At 39.4% G+C, this 19,460-nt stretch overlaps 1 protein-coding gene and 1 long non-coding RNA gene across 5 annotated transcripts in view; one reads left to right on the top strand and one right to left on the bottom strand.

Moving 5' to 3' along the window:
* The window catches only part of LOC310724078, a 108,059-nt gene extending 103,976 nt beyond the window's left edge, over positions 1–4,083 (bottom strand). Inside the window, exon 1 of the long non-coding RNA XR_014532898.1 lies at positions 4,046–4,083. This is a non-coding gene — a long non-coding RNA (uncharacterized lncRNA). The remainder of the gene's footprint in view (positions 1–4,045) is intronic.
* A 10,103-nt stretch (positions 4,084–14,186) lies between these two features.
* Positions 14,187–19,460, top strand: part of LOC310724016 (hyccin 2-like) — a 69,466-nt gene continuing 64,192 nt past the window's right edge. For 2 of the 4 annotated variants that reach the window (XM_083537762.1, XM_083537758.1), the window contains exon 1: positions 14,187–14,543. The gene's annotated coding sequence lies outside the window, so the exon portion shown is untranslated. The remainder of the gene's footprint in view (positions 14,544–19,460) is intronic. The other 2 variants (XM_083537756.1, XM_083537761.1) reach the window with 2 other exon arrangements.

Raw genomic sequence — 19,460 nt, 5'->3', positions numbered from 1 at the left:
GGAAGGAAAGAAAAAAAGAAAGAAAGAGAAAGAAAAAAGAGAGAGAGAGAGAGAGAGAGAGAGAGAGAGAGAGAGAGAGAGAGAGAGAGAGAGAGAGAGAGCTCATACTGCCCTGGTTTCCTTTAGGGAGGTGCTCTATGCAGGATCAATAAATGGTTTAGTGTGTGTGTTTGTGTGTGTGTGTGTGTGTGTGTGTGTGTGTGTGTGTGTGTGTGTGTGTGTGAGAGAGAGAGAGAGAGAGAGAGAGAGAGAGAGAGAGAGAGAGAGAGTGACGCTGAACCGCTGCTAAATGATTTTGTGCCACTTCTGACAGCCAGGTGAAGCCTGTAAGGAGGAGACGCAGGCCGCTGTGTGAGCCACACGAGACAATTCTAGCACACCCAGGAGACAACTTAGTCAAGCAGAATACACGAGAACAAACCCTGTATGTTACAGAGCCGGCGCTCAATTACACTTACACACACACACACACACACACACACACACACACACACAATTCTCACATAGTCTACAGTCTACACAATACTTAGGAGAATCAGCCTCAGCCTATTATCGTTAATGTGACCATATTATTCTTATTATAAGGTACTACAATGAGCTGTGGAGTAGAACAAAACACACACACACACACACACACACACACACACACACACACACACACACACACAGGTGTGGACTACTTAAGGAGTGAAAAGTTTCAAAAGGTCAAGTATTAATCAAACTCGTTACTGAGAGGGAGCTTCCTTATAGGCACTGCAACTGCTTTCACTTCTCCTGCAGCCTTTAACTGCAGAGTGTGTGTAAGGGGACGTCAACTAAGAGTGTCACACAGGGTGTGCATGTGTGTGTGTGTGTGGTGTGTGTGTGTGTGTGTGTGTGTGTGTGTGTGTGTGTGTGTGTGTGTGTGTGTGTGTGTGTGTGTGTAATGAAGAATATCCACAGCGTGACTACAGTATGCATGACATTTCCTCAGCAAAAACGAAAGGGAAGAGAGAACAGATATACGTGGTGCAAAAAGTGGGGAGAGAAGAAGAGAGAGAGAGAGAGAGAGAGAGAGAGAGAGAGAGAGAGAGAGAGAGAGAGAGAGAGAGAGAGAGAGAGCAGTATATGAAGATGGACAGACATACATAGAAATAGAGCAAATGGTAAAGCATTGAGAAGATAGAGACAATGACAGAGGGAGTCAGGAGGAGAGTGGTGAGAAAATAAGGCGAATGGGAGGAAAAGAGAAAGATAGAAAGACAGAGAGAGGGGAAAAGAAGGACTGATATAGAAATAGAAGAGCAGAGAGTGAAGGACACACACACACACACACACACACACACACACACTGCAACATCATTATCAGTATAATGTCACACTTGTTCACATTCAAATATTAAAACATATTTACTTTATAAATATGCACTATATGAGCAAAAGTTTGTGGACACCAGCCCATAGGATTATTTAGTCCTGATTTTTTCTTATAATTACCTCCACTCTTCTGGGTAAATGTTTCACTAGATGTTGGATTGCGCTTATGGAGATTTGTGCTCATAGCTGAGGAGGTCTGGGGTGTAGTCAGCGTTCCAATTTATCCCAAAGGTGTACAGTAGGGGTAAGGTCAGAGCTCTATAACAGGACACTCCAGATCGTCACCTCCAACTCATGCAAAGCATATCTTCAAAGAGCTGGCTTTGTGCACAGAGGCTTTGCCATGCTGGAACAAAATGGGTCTTCTGGTTCAACTAAAATTCAGCTGTCCCGACACTTTTTCCATAATGAATGTGATGATAAATATATAATTAAATAATGAAATGCATAAACATAAAAAAGGGGTTCTTTGTAGAACTCCTATAGAGAGTAAAGCCCTAAAATAAGTAACTTAATCATTGTAAATAAAGATTTAATAAAATGTAAAACATCACTGATCGGAAGCCTTTAAATCCTTAAGTTTTTTTGAAGGGGAACTGATTGAATTGAAGTAAATAACCTCCAATGATGCACAAATTCCTGAGCTTTTCACCATCCATCAGCAGTGTGTGACGCCTGTGCTTTGTGTTCTCGAAACACACAAAATAACCCCCCAAAAGAATGTAAAAAAAAAATAATGAAATAAATCCATTAAATAAATATTTAATATTGATATTTACATTTAAATGTAATATTGATTTATTCAAAATCGAAGGAAAAGTTCCAAGAACCCAGTCAGTAAGTGAAGAATAAATGACCTCCACTGTACATAAAGAAAGTGTTCTTAATGAAAGGTTCTCTTGAATAGGGAAGTCATTGCATGGTTCAGCATAGAACTCTTAAGTCGGGAACCTTTTACTATATAGAACCCAAAGAACACTCAGAAAACAGAAAGCTTCCGAGTTTAGGTTCTACCTAGAATACTTTATAAATGGGAAACAATTAGCATTCTGCATAAAAACCTTTAATCAAAAACCCCATAATGGTTCAGAAGGCCTGAGAATTTAATATCCATATGCAGTCCTTGTGATGCTTGTGAAATTGTTTTTTTTTGTATATATTATAAGACAATAATAATAATAAAAATAATAATAATAATAATAATAATAATAATAATAATAATAATAATAATAATAATAATAATAATAGTAATAATAATAATAATAATATAATAATAATAATGAAATAAAAGTAAATCAAATCATTTAAAAAGTGTAAATGAGGATTCCATGTTAAGAAACTAAGAAAAATGTAAAGGTTTAACTATCAAATAATATTTTTTATGGATTAAAATGAGTGTACACTATAAAGTAGTGTATTTAAACTCAAAATCACGTCTGAAATAAAATAAAATAAAATAGTGGTGTCTAGATTTTAAATGTGAGGATTTGAGGAAAGGAAAGGAAAGGAAAGGAAAGGAAAGGAAAGGAAAGGAAAGGAAAGGAAAGGAAAGGAAAGGAAAGGAAAGGAAAAGGTCTGTCTATCAGTCTCCTCTTATTTGTAAATCAATAAGCAATGTTTAGTTTTTATGATTTGCTAACAATGTGTACACTTTAATAACATATGGCAAAGACATGAACCATTGGATGAATCAAAGTGTGGAAGAAATTGTATCAAATAATAATAATAATAATAATAATAATAATAATAATAATAATAATAATAATAATAATAATAATAATAATAATAATTAAAGTAAAATTATGACATGCTATATATATAAAAAAAATCCAGATGTGTTCATAACATTTGAAGTTTCTCAAAACCATATAAGGTCATCTCATGAGAATTACAGTATGCTATATACTGCATATACACACACATGTGATAGAAACCATAATACCGTTGTTGTTGTGTAGTAAAGTGTGGAGCGAGGATGGTTCAGAATGTACAGAAGGATAACGGAGAGGAAGAAGGGATGAGAAGAGCGATACGAGCACAGCTGTAAAAGCACACCGTGTCACATATTATATACATGTCAGTTAAGAGCAGAGGGAGACTGACACTGTGTCAAATCTGTGTGACAGATTTAGGTGAAGGGGCCGGAATCGAGAGATGCTCAAGGCTGAGTCATTCACTCACACACACACACACACACACACACACAAATGTTCATGTGGACATTTAAGTGTAAATTTCGAATATGCACAAACACACACCTAGACATAAACACATTTGTTCTCTTTCTTTCTAACACACTTGCACACACACAAGGTGACAATATAAAAAGTGACACAAAGAAACACAATTGAGAAATCTATAAACTGGTTTCATCCATTCCACACAATCTAGATTTATGTAAAATATAAAATTTATTTAGAACCTACAAAAATACTACATTTTGGATTTTGATGAATGAGACTAAAATGAATGTTTGTAATCAAGATGTTGTGACACTTTGATCGGTGAATATAATTCGCCTGTTTTTTATAAAGTGAATGTTTTTCCTTTTTTTTTATTTGTTTGTCTAATATATAGAATGTAAGAATCACGGCTATTTGATCGGATCTGAACTTTAGATTCCAATTCTCTACTGTAAAAGAGCAAAATGGCAGAAAGTGTGAATAAATGAAAATGAGCCATAACTCACCTGAGCGGCTGTTGCTCCTCAGTAGGCCTGCTGCGTGTGAGGATGAAGCTGTGGGAGAAATCAGTGTGCTGTTTCTCAGCTTGAGTTTACTGAGCTTATACTGACATCTTGAGGTTGTAGCAGAAATTGCACGTGTGGCATTCAAATCTCTCCGTCTTCAATTGGTACCTTTATCTTTATACTTTATATTTTAAAGGTGCAGGTGTTGGTGGTGGTAATGATGCAGGTGGTTTTGTTTTTGTAACTGGTAGTGGTGATGACAGCGGTGGTGATGTATTTGTTGGTGATGGTGGGGATGTTGTTTTTGCTGTTGGTGGTTTTTAGTGATGTAATTGTTGTTCGTCTTGTAGTTGTCGATGATGATGGTGGTGTATTTGCTGGTGGTGATGATGTTGATGGAGCTGTTGTGTTTTTGATGGTGGTGTAGTTGTTGGTGGTGATGGTTATGGTATTTTTACTGTTGATGTAAATGGTGTTGGTGGCTATGGTGTTTTAGTTATTGTTGGTGGTGATGGTTGTAGTAATAATGTTTTTGCTGTTGGTGGTGTTGTAATTGTTATCAGTGGTGGTGATGGTGTGTTTGCTTTTGCTAATTATGTTGTTTGTTGTGATGGTGGTGGGGTTTAGTTATCGTTGGTGGTGATAATGTTGTTGATGGTGATGGTGCTGGTCAAGTCAAGTTGATTTCTATAGCGCTTTTCACAACAGACATTGTTTCAAAGCAGCTTTACAGAAATCAACAGTGAAGGTGAATGGTGTGCATTTATCCCTGATGAGCAGCCGTGGCCACTGTGGCAAGGAAAAACTCCCTTAGATGTTATGAGGAAGAAACCTTGAGAGGAACCAGACTCAAAAGGGGAACCCATCCTCATTTGGGTGATATCAAGAGTTTGATCATAAATCTTTCAACAATACAGAACACTGGAGAGAGAGAACTAACATGAGTACTGGAGTATAAGATTATAAGTAATGTTCTTTCTGCAGTCTTATACAGTCTTTATGGTTAGTAGCTCCTAGTTTTATGAGCTCAACATTTGTGATCATCACAGATCCAGCATCAGCTTCTCCATGCCAGAGCCTTTAAACACTCCAGGAGGTCCAATGTCAAAACTCCACACATGTAGTGGGATCCAATTGGCACTGGTACGTCTCTGGGTGGTACGGGAAGTTTGCGAGTTCGGCATCTACTTCTTCAAAGGTCCATAATCTTCATGAGGTGGGATGTGACTGGAGCTGGCCAAACCTCAGGATCCCTCGGGATGGGGAGAGAAAGAGAAGCAGTGGAGAGAAATTAGCGTAGCTGCTGTTCATGAAATTAACAGCACAAGTTGATAATGTGCATGTGATCAGATGTTCTGGGGCACAAGGTTATGATGTGAGATGTGTGTTATGTGTAGGCTTTGCTAAAAAGATATGTTTTTAATCTGCACTTATACTGGGAGAGTGTGTCTGAGGCCCGAACACTGTCAGGAAGACTGTGTTTAGGAGCTAAATGTGAGAATGCTCGACTGCCTTTAGTGGACTTTGCTATTCTAGGGTAAAGGGTGTTGGTAATGGTGTTGTAATTTTTGTTAGTGGTGATGGTGGTGGTGTTTTTTTGTGGTGGTGGTGATGTTGGTTGTGGTTGTGATGCTATTTTTGCTGTTGGTGGTGTTTTTGTTGTTGCTGGTGGTGATAATGTTTTGTTGATGGTGTTGCAGTTGTTAGTGGCAGTGGTGGTGGTGGTGGTGATGATGATGATGGTTATTGGTGGTTGTGTTGTAGTTGTTGGTGGTGTTTTAGTTGTTGTTGGCTGTGTTTGTCAGTGGTGTGTTGTTGCTGTTGTTGGTGTTTGTATTGCTGTTGTTGATGGCTGTATTGGTGTTGATTTTGTTGTTACTGTTGTTGTTGGGTTTTTTTTTTACTTTCTCAGCCAATAATAAATTAACACCCTTATTTAAAACCAAACTGTATCTTTAAACGTATAAAAGCTCCAGTTTCCAGTTGGATATGAGTTTCGGCTACAGTTTGTGCACAATTTCATGTCATCTATCCTTGTCCTTGGATTTTCTCTAGAGTTCTCCAGTTTTCCTCCAACCTCTCATAAACCTGCAGGGTTTCTTCTATGTGAATGTTAGGAGTCTTGCAATGAATGTTTTTGAATTTGAATGCTGTTCTATCCAGGGTGCATTCTCACTTTACATTCAGCATTCCTGGGATTTACTCTGAATGAATAAATGATAAATAAATGAATTAATTATTATTTAAGTTTAAAGCCAGGGTATGGGGGGGGGGGGGGGGGGTCCATTTTAATATATTTCAATTAAAAATAAAATTGAATTTTAGTTGTGTTTTATGTAAAATGGAAAAAAAAAAACAACTCAGGAAGCAATGCTTAATAAGTTACTGCAAATGTCATATTAAACACAATTTAAAATAAGGGGATTTTTTTCAGATTGTGACCCTATAAATTATGAATTCATTATCCAATCATGTGCTTCATACATGCAATACTTCTTTGCCAATTTAGTCAGGTGTGTTATCATGTGGGTAGTGCCAATATCTTACACTTACAGTACTCCCTGCTGTTCGGTAGTAAAAATTATCTTCATTTGTTGTGTGTGATCGCCCTCTACTGGTTCTCCTAAGCTAAAGTTTTGACATTTGCGCCACAGAAATGATTAATTTACAGTATTTATTTTAGAGCAAAATAGGTGCATATCAGTCAACTGCACAAGCTTATGAGACATTATATGGTGTAAATGAGTTGGGTAGCATTGTACAAGCATTGCAAACCCAAAAGCATTTATCAACAATAGGCAGGACATACATTCCTAATTTCCCTATTGTTTACTGTAAAATCAACATAACATAATATTTACATTTTTATTCTTTTTTTGTACATTTCTGCACTTGGAGAAAGAATGTAGCTAGATAGTGGATTTGTTCAATTTATTTATTTACAAAAAAATTATTTAAAAAAATCATTAGACTCAAACAATAGTAAAAGTACAGTGGGGCAAATAAGTATTTAATACACTGCCGATTTTTCAAGTTTTCCTACTTACAAAGAACGGAGAGATCTGTAAGTTTTATCGTAGGTACACCTCAACTGCGAGAGACAGAATCCAGAAAACCCAGAAATTTGTATGATTTTTAAATAATTCATTTCCATTTTATTGCACGAAATAAGTATTTGATCACCCACCAACCAGCAAAAATTCAGTCTCTCACAGACCTGTTAATTTGTCTTTAAGAAGCCCTCCTATCCTTTACTCCTGTATCAATTGCACCTGTTTGAACTTGTTACCTGTATAAAAGACACCTGTCCACACACTCAATCAATCAGACTTCAACTTTCTCCACTATGGCAAGAACAAAGAGCTGTCTAAGCGACAAAACTGTAGACCTGCACAAAGCTGAGATGGGCTACAGGACAATAGGCAAACAGCTTGGTGAGAAGGCAACAACTGTTAGAATGAATTAATTAAGCAATTATTAGAAAATAGAAGAAATTTAAGATGACTGTCAATCCCCCTCACAAACCATTAGTAACACATTACACTGTCATGGATTAAAATCCTGCAGCGCGTGCAAGGTCCCTCAGCACAGTGCATGTCTGAAGTTTGCCAAAAACCATCTGGATGATCCAGAGGAGGCATGGGAGAAGGTCTTGTGGTCAGATGAGACCAAAATAGCAATTTTTTTGTATAAACTCCATTTGCCGTGTTTGGAGGAAGAAGAAGGTTGAGTACAATCCCAAGAACAGCATCCCAACCATAAAGCATGGGGGTGGAAACATCATGCTTTGGGGGTGCTTTTTTGCAAAGGGGACAGGACGACTGCACCGTATTGAGGGGAGGATGGATGGGGAAATTTATCGCGAGATTTTGGGCAACAACCTCCTTCCCTCAGTAAGAGCATTAAAGAAAGGTTGTGGCTGGGTCTGCCGGCATGGGTTTGACCCCAAACACACAGCCAGGGCAACTAAGGAGTAGCTCCGTAAGAAGCATTTTAAGGTCCCGGAGTGGCCTGGCCAGTCTCCAGACCTGAACCTAATAGAAAATCTTTAGGGGAAGCTGAAACTCTGTGTTGCCCAGCGACAGCCGTAAAACTGGAAAGATCTGGAGAAGACCTATATGGAGGAGTGGGCTAAAATGCTGCAGTGTGTGTGCAAACCTGGACAAGAACTAGAGGAAACATTTGACCTCTGTAATTATAAACAAAGGTTTCTGTACCAAAATTTTAAGTTCTATTTGTTCTATTATTTCATGCAATGAAATGCAAATTAATTATTTAAAAATCATACGATGTGATTTTCTGGATTTTCTTTTTTAGATTCTACCTACCTACGATGAAAATGACAGATTCTCTGTAAGTGAGGGAAAATCGGCAGTGTGTCAAATACTTATTTGCCCCACTGTATATAGTAAGTCCAAAACATTTATAAAAATTGAATTATGTAACTACTTGTTTGCATGCTACAACAATGATAACAAAAGGCTTTAGAAAATATGACATCATTTTTTGTAAAGGAACATAGTGAGGAAGATGCTCTTTGGTTTTTCAAGTGCAATGTGAGAATTTTTACTTTCCTTCCTTTTTTATGGATTAACATGCATTAAAATTATTTTTTCAACATGGATAAATCAAGCATGAGCACTAAGAGATAGATAGATAGATAGATAGATAGATAGATAGATAGATAGATAGATAGATAGATAGATAGATAGATAGATAGATAGATAGATAGATAGATAGATAGATAGATGGATGGATAGATGGATAGATGGATAGATGGATGGATGATTACCCTTAGTGTCTGACATAGTAAACTAATATCAGGATTTAATTATTCATAGAGAATTCAAAACACTACTCCAAGTCTCTGTGGATAAAGGCGTGTGCCAAATATCATACATGCACACCCGTCGGCTAAAGCAAAAGTAGGCCAAGTCTAAAATGGCAAACACATTAATGATCTCAACAACAATCCATTTGTCAGGAAATTAGGAGGAATGAAAAAAATAGTGTAGATTTCCTATTGCTTTATTGGTCCTTGTTTAATTGATGTGAAAAATTTCAACATAAAACATTTTATGTTCTCATATATATATATATATATATATATATATATATATATATATATATATATATATATATATATATATATATATATATATATATAATCAAATCATGATTAAATTACAAAGATGTACTAAGAAAATGTAAAATGTAAAATATAAATTGGAATATACTTAAAAATGCAATATTTACACACACAATGCCTGTCAAAAGTTTAAAAACTCCTAGTCTTTAATGGTTTTTAAGACACATGCATGTTCCATCTGTTTATATGCCCCAAACTAAGTAAAAAAAGTGAAATAAGGTTTTGTGGAGAGTTAAATCCAAATGTGACATTTGGCTCTAACTAAAGAACTTCTGTTTTGGAGCAGGAAAAGTTGGAGACTTATTTCAGGTAAAAGGAAAACTGAACCAACATGGCCTTCAATAAATACTTCACCACCATGAAATTCTGTATGAATGGCAACTAATTGGAACCAACTTCCTCATACAACAAGACCAGTGTTCAACAAAGTGCACATACCATGTTCTTCAGATGAAAAAGAGATACAAGAGATACAGTCAAATTAATCCATTTAAACTTTTACTTTGCCTTTAAATGTACTTAAGTATCCAAAGTACTATGATTTATTATGGCTATAATGTTCCTATTGTCATTTTTGTCACAAGACACTTTACTTAATCAACTCAGTTTGTATGAAAAGACTCTAATGTTTTTCTGAGCACAACAATCTATTAATAGAATGATATTAATAAGTTCAACACTGTTTAATATCTATTCAAATAATCATGAGCCCAAAACCCTCTTTTTAAATACTTCATAAAAATGATGCTAATAAGGCCACAGGTGCTGTGGCAAGTTCAAGTCAGGAGTTTCTTCTATCAGTTATTCCTTTCAAAATGTTCTGCTTGCTGTTGAACTGTTGGCGCAGTAGACAGCACATAGCGGCAATCAAAACGAGTTTAAAACAGAACGCAAGCTCGACCCTGATTGGTGGCTTGCTGCGTGTTTGACCAGTTAAGTTTTTATCCACTTATCATTAAAAAGGGATGACTGATTTTGCTAAATGTTCTTAAGCAAAAAGTAAGATATTTGACTTTGAAATGTGGTGAAGTTACGTAAAAGTAAAATGGAAATACTTCAGTAAAGGAAGACGTACTTCTGAGAAGACGTTCAACTAGATTTTGGAGTGTAATTTTGGATTTGCTGATTTAGTAAAGTCAAATACTGAGGTATTCAGCATTCCTTTTCATCCCAAAGGTGTTCAGTAGGGCTGAGCTCTCTAGCACATCACTCAAGATCACTCCATGTCTACCATATCTTGGTGGAACTTGTTTTGTTTACAGGGGCATTTACATGCTGGAACAGATGGGTGGATAATACATTATAATAACAATAAAGAATACAAAACACACATGCATTTATGAGAAAAAGATCAACTCGATTAGTGAGTTGATGGTAACGCTAGATTAATACTAGGGCACTTTATAATCATGTAATTCATATCATGTCCTGTAGATGGCACCAGATTAATACATGCCTAGTATGGCCGAGATTGGTTGACTTTTCAGAGTTCAATATTCTAGAGTTTTATTGTCGTATGTACAGGAAACAGTTTGTTACAACATACAATAATGCAAGAAATGCAAAAAACAAAAGGATGTGCAGAGGTCATTTGGGTTCATACAGTTATTCCCATGTTTTATGCTATGTTACGTTGTGGCTATGTATGGCTATGTATGAAGTTTTGCACAAAAATCCAGATTTTAAAGGACATTTAGCCGCATGTTAGAATTAAGATGGGCCTCACACTTGTTCGCTTAACTATATATTATTAAATTCTGCTAAGACAGAAAACAAAAACAATACACAGAAGCTCCAGCAATCCAACTTGCATTAGATTGATATACTGTAACTAGTAGATCAACAGTAAAAGACCTGGGAGTTATTTTAGACAGCAACTTGTCTTTTGAAAATCATATCACCCATATTACAAAAACAGGCTTCTTCCACCTTAGAAATATTGCTAAGCTAAGAAACATGTTGTCTATATCTTAACCAGAGAAGCTCCTCCATGCATTCATGACCTCCAGACTGGACTATTGTAATGCATTACTAGGTGGTTGTCCTGCATCATTAATAAACAAGCTACAGTTATTCCAGAATGCAGCAGCCAGAGTTCTCACAAGGTCCAGAAAATATGGCCATATAATCTTATCATCCCTACACTGGCTACCTGTTAAGTTTCCAATCAACTACAAACTACTGCTACTTACTTACAAAGACCTAAATGATTTAGCTCCCATGTGTCTATCCAGTCTTCTAATGCGCTACAATCTGTCACGCTCCCTGAGATCTCAAAACTCTGGACTTCTGGTAGTTCCTAGAATAGCAAATTCCACTAAAGGTGGTAGATCATTTTCACATTTAGCTCCTAAACTCTGGAATAGTCTTCCTGACAGTGTTCGTGGCTCAGACACACTCACCCAGTTTAAGTGCAGGTTAAAGACGTATCTTTTTAATGAGTCCTACACATAACACACATCACATATCATAACCTTGTGCTCTAGAACATCTGATCACATGCACATTATCAACTTGTGATTGTTAATATCATGAACAGCAGCTACATTAATTCCTCTCCACTGCTTCTCTTTCTCTACACATCCCGGCATTGCACCAGCTCCAGTCACGATTATTGACCTTCAAAGAAGTAAATGCAAACATCCCAAACCATCTAGAGACGTACCAGCGCCATTTGGATCCCACTTCATGTAAAGTTTGGCATTGGACCTCTTTGAACTTTTAAAGGCTCTGGCATGGAGAAGCTGGTTTTGGATCTATGATGATCTCAAATGTTGAGCTATTTTATGAGTTGCTCAGTAACTCCTGGTTCCACAGTGTCCACTGACTGTATAAGATTGTAGAAAGGACTAATGTAATCATTTTTATAATCATGCACACACTTCATTGTAGTTCTCACTCTCCGTTGTTTTGCATTGTTTTAAGATTTATAATCACACTCTTGATATTACCCAAATGAGGATGGGTTCCCCTTTCGAGTCTGGTCCCTTTAAAGGTTTCTTCCTCGTTCATCTATGGAGTTTTTTTTTTGCCACAGTCACCACAGTCGCCCCAGGCTGCTCATCAGGGATAAATACACAGAATTCACTTTAATTCTTAAGTTCTGTTGCTGTAAGACAATGTCCATTGTGAAAAGCGCTATATAAATTAACTTCAACTTGAACTTTAATTTAAACTGTGTTCTTATGGAGTCCGTGCAATGCATATATGATATCTTTACAATGTAAATACAAGGTATACGGTATGTTCTTGTCTGGGCTCAAACATCTCTGGTTACCATGTCTTATTACCAAATAAGGAATTATTTTAGCTTAGGGTTTGTCCAGAGTGTATATGCTTGTCTGTTTCCTGCATTAAAACTAAGGAGAATGTATGTACGTGTGCTGTGTGCTTCTTCTCTAATCAACCAAGACACCATAGGCATCGTAGATCTCTCCTAAACCTCTCCTAGAATCAATTTTAGTTGGGGAATGATAATATTCAGCACTACATCAAGAATTATTTTTGTATGTTAGTATATTAATATTAAAATTTTACAGTTTTTAGTATGCCTAGGTGACTCAGCCATGACTTCCTGATTCATCGGGGTATAAATATGAGGTAACACCTAAACCGAATTCCCTTATTCATTCATCACAATGCACAAACACCAAGGAATATATTTCTCAGTTTTATATTTCTTGGTCTTTTGCCATTTCCATTCCTCACAGGAAGTGAACACTATGGCCGTCAGATGCTAAATGTACAGTACAATGCTAGATTGCATCCCACATGTTTTTAAGAGTTGTTCAGAATTATTATAAGCAGAAAGCTGACTTTTTTAGTTCCAGTTTTATTCATGCCGAAAAACATAAATGTGTCGTGTACAAAGTAAAAAAATAAGGGGGGGGGTGAACAAACAGACAGGCAAATAAAGAAATAAAAACACAAAGAAGCAGAAGCATTTATAAGAGGTACATAGAGAGCATTTTTTTGTTTTATTTTCTTTAAAATATTTTCCGAGCCTATTCCAAAAAACTGTAGTCTACCAACAATGTGACTAAACGATTCGTCAACTCAATACTGACTCACTACGACCGACTGCGCACACGTGACTGCGAATATTAAAACATAACAAAAGCAACAGCTACACTCATTTCTGTAATCACTAGCACTTTTGCTTCCTGATGATTTGTTTTCAAAGCTTCCACGACTTGCATTTAACCCACAGTTTCACATCCTTTGAGCCCCATAGCAGAACCATTCATTTATTTTCTGTACCTTTCCTCCTACACAGGGTCACAGAGGAACTTAGAGTCTGAACCCAGAGCACAAAAAAAGGTACAATTGCATGCATTTATTCAACTATGGGTGTCGCCTACTGTGCATGTTTTTGGACTGGGGAGAAAACCAGAGTACCCAGATGAAGCCCTACTGAAGATGCGGGGGAAATGTGCAAACTCCACACCCATATACTCAGGGTGGATACGGGTTTCAGCCTAACCATTTGTAATGAACTTATTTAACTTTTATGGTTCCACAGCATTACACCATCATGTAAGAGGAATAAAGCACCTGGTTTTCAGCAAAAACATACATTTTGCTATGCTGCGAGTACTTTCTTTTCCTCTTTCTGCCGCATCACACGATGCTGTCTGATTATTTTTCTGTAACAGCACGAATCAGAGTTATTTTTTAACATAATCCATACACCTTATTGTGGGTCGATCCAGCAGGTGGAGACAACCCGTCATAATTTAATTTGAATCGGGCTTTTATTCTGAAAGCAAATAGGTATCTCTTTAGCTCTAGCCGTCGTCGCTGTTTTCGCAGGTGCAAGGCTACCTGATGACGCGTTACGTCCTTGCACCCGCATTGGGCTCAACCCCGCCTCCTTCCCTCTGATTGGCTGAGACGATCACGCCTTCTCGGTTGGATCCTCATACGGCGAGATGCTCGGGAGCAGCCAATCCGCTGCCACAAGAGGACGTGGTGCGAGCCAATCGCAGCGCAGGAGGCGGGGTTCGGTGGAATACGGGTCGGAGAGATAAATGTGGTTGTGCTGCGGCTGAGCGGAGTGGAATGTGGCGGAGTGCGGGAGCTTCAGGGAGCGCAGTGTGGCCCTTTACCGCTTTATATGTGAGAGCTTCGGAGGAGAGAGAGCACCTAAACAGAGCTCCGGGAGTGTACGAGTTCACAGTGTGGCATGAAGCGGCCTTTCAGCAGCGGTGACCAGAATGACAGAGAGTTGGACTGAGTGAGAACAGGAGCTGGGACAGGAGCAGGGAGCGATTTGCATAGCCAAAGCGCCGAGAGGAGACAGTCCGGTCCTGAGCTCGGAGCTCTGAGCTGGGACCCACACTGCACCGGGTACGCTCACCTTCCTAATTACTGACAATTTACACAACTGTAATGTCAGTTTACTAACCAGGGACTCTCTCTCTCTCTCTCTCTCACACACACACACACACACACACACACACACACACACACACACAAACACAAACGCTGTGATGTTGATGATGTGGCCATAGAAACACTTCATTATAGCTCCATTATTGTCGCGCGTGCACACACACACACACACACACACGCACATATACATATATATATAAATATATATAAATATATATATATATATATATATATATATATATATATATATATATATATATATTCATACACACACACACACACACACACACACACACACACACAGTTTGTATGTATTTATGTCTACTGTGCGCGTGTGTGTGTGTGTGTGTGTGTGTGTGTGTGTAAAAGGAAGCGGTGCATAAATACATTACAACAATTAATGTAGATTTGTCAAATTTATGTTAAAAATGGCATTATTATTCTAATGTTACATTATATATTATGCTTAAAAATTCTGACATTTTTTAAAAATCTATTTTTAATCTATATGCCATTATTATTCATATATAAATGTTAATAACTTTTGTATACAATTGTGCAAATCTACATTCATTACTTTTTTTTTCCCATTGGTTAAAGAGTTAACTGTATGGCGATAATCGCGAGGGTGCCAAAACTTTTTGACAGCCCCACGTTTGGTATTTAAATTAGGACTCTTAAAAGCACTTCAGTAAACGTGACAGGGTGAGTTTGACTAGGATTTTCTTCAATATTCGTAAATTGACCTTGTATTACTTTAAAACAGCACTTTGTACTTTTGCTAGCTATTTGTTTTCTCGAATGTAACAGTCGGGGGATTTGCTCACGTAGCAAACAGACGCAGGGGCATGAGAGTGTAGAAATAACTTTCTGAATGTAGATCAGCGTCACACACACTTTATTACACACCTGTTCATTGCTCATTAATAACATGAGTCAGGTGCTGTACTGAACCGCACCTGGTACAAATCAGGCTGTTTTTACGATGCCTGGTACAATTCAGGCAGACGCTCTTATCCAGAGCAACTTCGAGTTATCTCACTTATACAGTTGAGCGATTAAGGTGGTTTAAGGGTCTTGCTCAAGGGCCCAGCGGTGGCAGCTTGGTGGTGCTGGGATTTGAACCCCTGACTTTCCAATCAGGAGTCCAACATCTTATTCATTTAGCACAAGGTACAAATCAGGCTGCTCAACAGCAACTGGTACAAATCAGGCTGCTCAACAGCAACTGGTACAAATCAGGCTGCTTCACTACACCAGGTACAAATCAGGCTGCTTCACGGCAACTGGTACAAATCAGGCTGCTTCACGGCAACTGGTACAAATCAGGCTGCTTCACGGCAACTGGTACAAATCAGGCTGCTTCACGGCAACTGGTACAAATCAGGCTGCTTCACGGCAACTGGTACAAATCAGGCTGCTTCACGGCAACTGGTACAAATCAGGCTGCTTCACGGCAACTGGTACAAATCAGGCTGCTTCACGGCAACTGGTACAAATCAGGCTGCTTCACGGCAACTGGTACAAATCAGGCTGCTTCACGGCAACTGGTACAAATCAGGCTGCTTCACGGCAACTGGTACAAATCAGGCTGCTTCACGGCAACTGGTACAAATCAGGCTGCTTCACGGCAACTGGTACAAATCAGGCTGCTTCACGGCAACTGGTACAAATCAGGCTGCTTCACGGCAACTGGTACAAATCAGGCTGCTTCACGGCAACTGGTACAAATCAGGCTGCTTCACGGCAACTGGTACAAATCAGGCTGCTTCACGGCAACTGGTACAAATCAGGCTGCTTCACGGCAACTGGTACAAATCAGGCTGCTTCACGGCAACTGGTACAAATCAGGCTGCTTCACGGCAACTGGTACAAATCAGGCTGCTTCACGGCAACTGGTACAAATCAGGCTGCTTCACGGCAACTGGTACAAATCAGGCTGCTTCACTGCACCAGGTACAAATCAGGCTGCTTCACGGCAACTGGTACAAATCAGGCTGCTTCACCGCACCAGGTACAAATCAGGCTGCTTCACCGCACCAGGTACAAATCAGGCTGCTTCACGGCAACTGGTACAAATCAGGCTGCTTCACGGCAACTGGTACAAATCAGGCTGCTTCACGGCACCAGGTACAAATCAGGCTGCTTCACGGCACCAGGTACAAATCAGGCTGCTTCACGGCAACTGGTACAAATCAGGCTGCTTCACCGCACCAGGTACAAATCAGGCTGTTTGCAAATGTCAGGGTTTGTTCTGCAATATACTGTTTGAAATGCAATTTAATGAAATACATTGCATTTAAAGGCATTTGGCAGCTGCCAATATCTTACAATGAACTCATTTAGACAAGTAAACAGTTGAGGGTTAAGGGTCTTGATCAAGGGGGTATCAGCGGCAGCTTGGCGGTGCAGAGATTTATACTCCCAACATTTCGAGCAAAAGATCAAAAATGCCTTGCCCAGTGGGCTCCCACTTCCGAGTATCATCAAAAGCATCGATCCCAGTTACAGACATACTTACAGAAAACCAATAAAGGACTAATCAGGGGTTCAAACAGGTCTTTAAAGGTTTCAAACGTTTTTTTTAAACGCCACCTATGTGGTGCAAAAGGCTTGTACGCATTGTAGTCGCATATCTTCACGCCTCAAAGAGTCGTATTCCTCTCACGCCATAGTTCTTTGTCATTGGTTCCATGTGTTCATAGATTTAACGAAGGGCATGTTCTATTTTTCAACGCTGAGAAATGCTGAGAGATTTTCAACGCTGAGAAATGATTCTGAACATCACACCCCATATGTGCTTGCTGATCATCCCCATTCCACATTTAGCCCGTAATACTGTTAGAGGAACCGCCACTCTTCTGGGAAGATGGTCCCCCATATTTTTCGAGCACGGCTGTTGGGATTTGTGCTTGTTCCATACACGAGGCAATCGGTGCAATCAGGAGCGAGGTGGTTCGGGGTGATGTCAGCATTCCAGTGTATCGCAAATGTGTTCAGGTCAATACAACACATCTGGAGCTTGCTTCGTGCGCCAAACAGGTTTTCATCTTTCAGTTCCACTCGTAGGGAAATTGTCACGTTCCAGCAAACTAACACAATCACTAACACAATCACTTGCTTCCTTTTTTGCAGCAGCATTTGGGGAAGAACCGCATACGCGTGTGACGATCGAGTCATTTTTAAGCGTAGATTGTGCACTGCGTTCGAACGAGCGCATGGATAGAACCCTAGGTTTCGAATAGATCTCGCAGAGCTGCGGTTGGAGAAATCTAATCCAACCTCCTCAGACCAGTTGGAGACTTTAAACAGCAGCATTCGTGAAGCTTCTGTGTTTATTCCTTCGCCTCATTCGCTTTTCTTTCATTCACACTGCAGCGGAGGGGATAGGCAGCGTGTTTGACTTCGAGAGCAGCTATTTTGGTCCGATTACTTTCGCGAATGGAGTAATCTGGGCTACGTGTGTGTGTGTGTGTGTTTGTGTTTGTGTGTGTGTGTGTGTGTGTGTGTGTGTGTGTGTGTGTGTGTGTGTGTGTGTGTTGGGGGGGGGGGGTTAAAGTGCTGATTCATGCTGCTGCTCTGTCTAATGTAATATAGTCCTAATCCATGTCATTTTGTAATTTATCGATGGTGTAACTTCGCCACGTTGTTCTTCTCTATCAGTCACACGATCTACCGTTTTAGGAAGAAACCGTATAGGAAGTAAAAATTCGACAGTTAGTTTACAGAAGCTTGAGCGTGTCCTCATTCACAAAGCCTTTTATTCGAGATCGAACCCAAGGTATTCTCCTTTTCTTGTCACATGAACTTCCCACGAACGTCCATTTCGAACAGTGGAAATATACTCCTCGGTTATCAAACCTCCGGAGTTATTACTCCTCGACTCGTGGGCCTCACTGGCCAACTTGCGAAACGGTACTCTTATAGTACTCCATATTGCATTAGTAGACTCAAGTTTTAAGGCATGCAATGGTTTAATATGAATGCTGGGGGGGGAGGCAGGAGGCTCTGCGTCATCACCGAGGTAACCTCGAGGTGTTTTCTGATGCGTGGCTAAGAAAAGGCAAAGCCATTTATATGCAGGCCACACGCTAGTGCACGTCATACTGCATCTGTGGCGGTCCTTCTTGACTCAACAGCGCTTTCATCTTCCTGTGGTTGCCTACCAAGATAGTGGATATTATTAGCAGTATTCATGTTTATGCCTCCGGGACCTTGGAAGCAGCAAATCCACCCCCACCCCCCCGAGTACCATCTGTCAAACACCTCACTCTCTCTAGGATCAGTTCCGTTTTTTGGATGTGTATGGAAATTGGGGGATCTGTGCACACAGTCTTCAGTCGTATGATTTTTAGACTGTATGACCTCGTTTCAAACGTCTGGGCTTTTAGGAAGAGAAGTCATAACGTCGAGTCGGAGGTTTGATCGCTTCCCGGGTTTCCAGCCGAACGTCGTCAGGCATCGGATCAAAGCTCGTCTGCAGCCGCTTGACTCGACGGTGCCTTCGTCTTCCCGTTGTTTGCCAACCCCGGGTCCTGTTTGTTCTTGTAAGAAATAGATCTGTGGCTCCAGGACATTTGTTGCTGCAAATCCCCCACAGTATCTTCTTTACATCTGCCCTGGAAACACCCTGCTCTTACCTGGATATGAAGTTGTTTTGACTCGAAGCAAAGTGCCTCAAGTTACGAGCAGTTTGTTTATTTTTCCATAGGCATCAACTATTTCACTATTTGGAAAATTGGTGACTAGCCAGCTCAGATAGTTAGCACATAGTGACTTGCTCCAACGGGTACTTTATAGCTTTATGGTGTACTAGTGACCAGAAGGCTTCCAGGCTGAAATACCATGCCAGAGAGCTAGTGTTCGCTTCTT

This window comes from Silurus aristotelis (assembly GCF_946808225.1).
Source record: "Silurus aristotelis genome assembly, chromosome: 3".
Classification (NCBI taxonomy): domain Eukaryota; kingdom Metazoa; phylum Chordata; class Actinopteri; order Siluriformes; family Siluridae; genus Silurus; species Silurus aristotelis.
The sequence above is the reverse complement of the archived record's forward strand: the minus strand, read 5'-3'. Positions and strand labels throughout refer to the sequence as shown.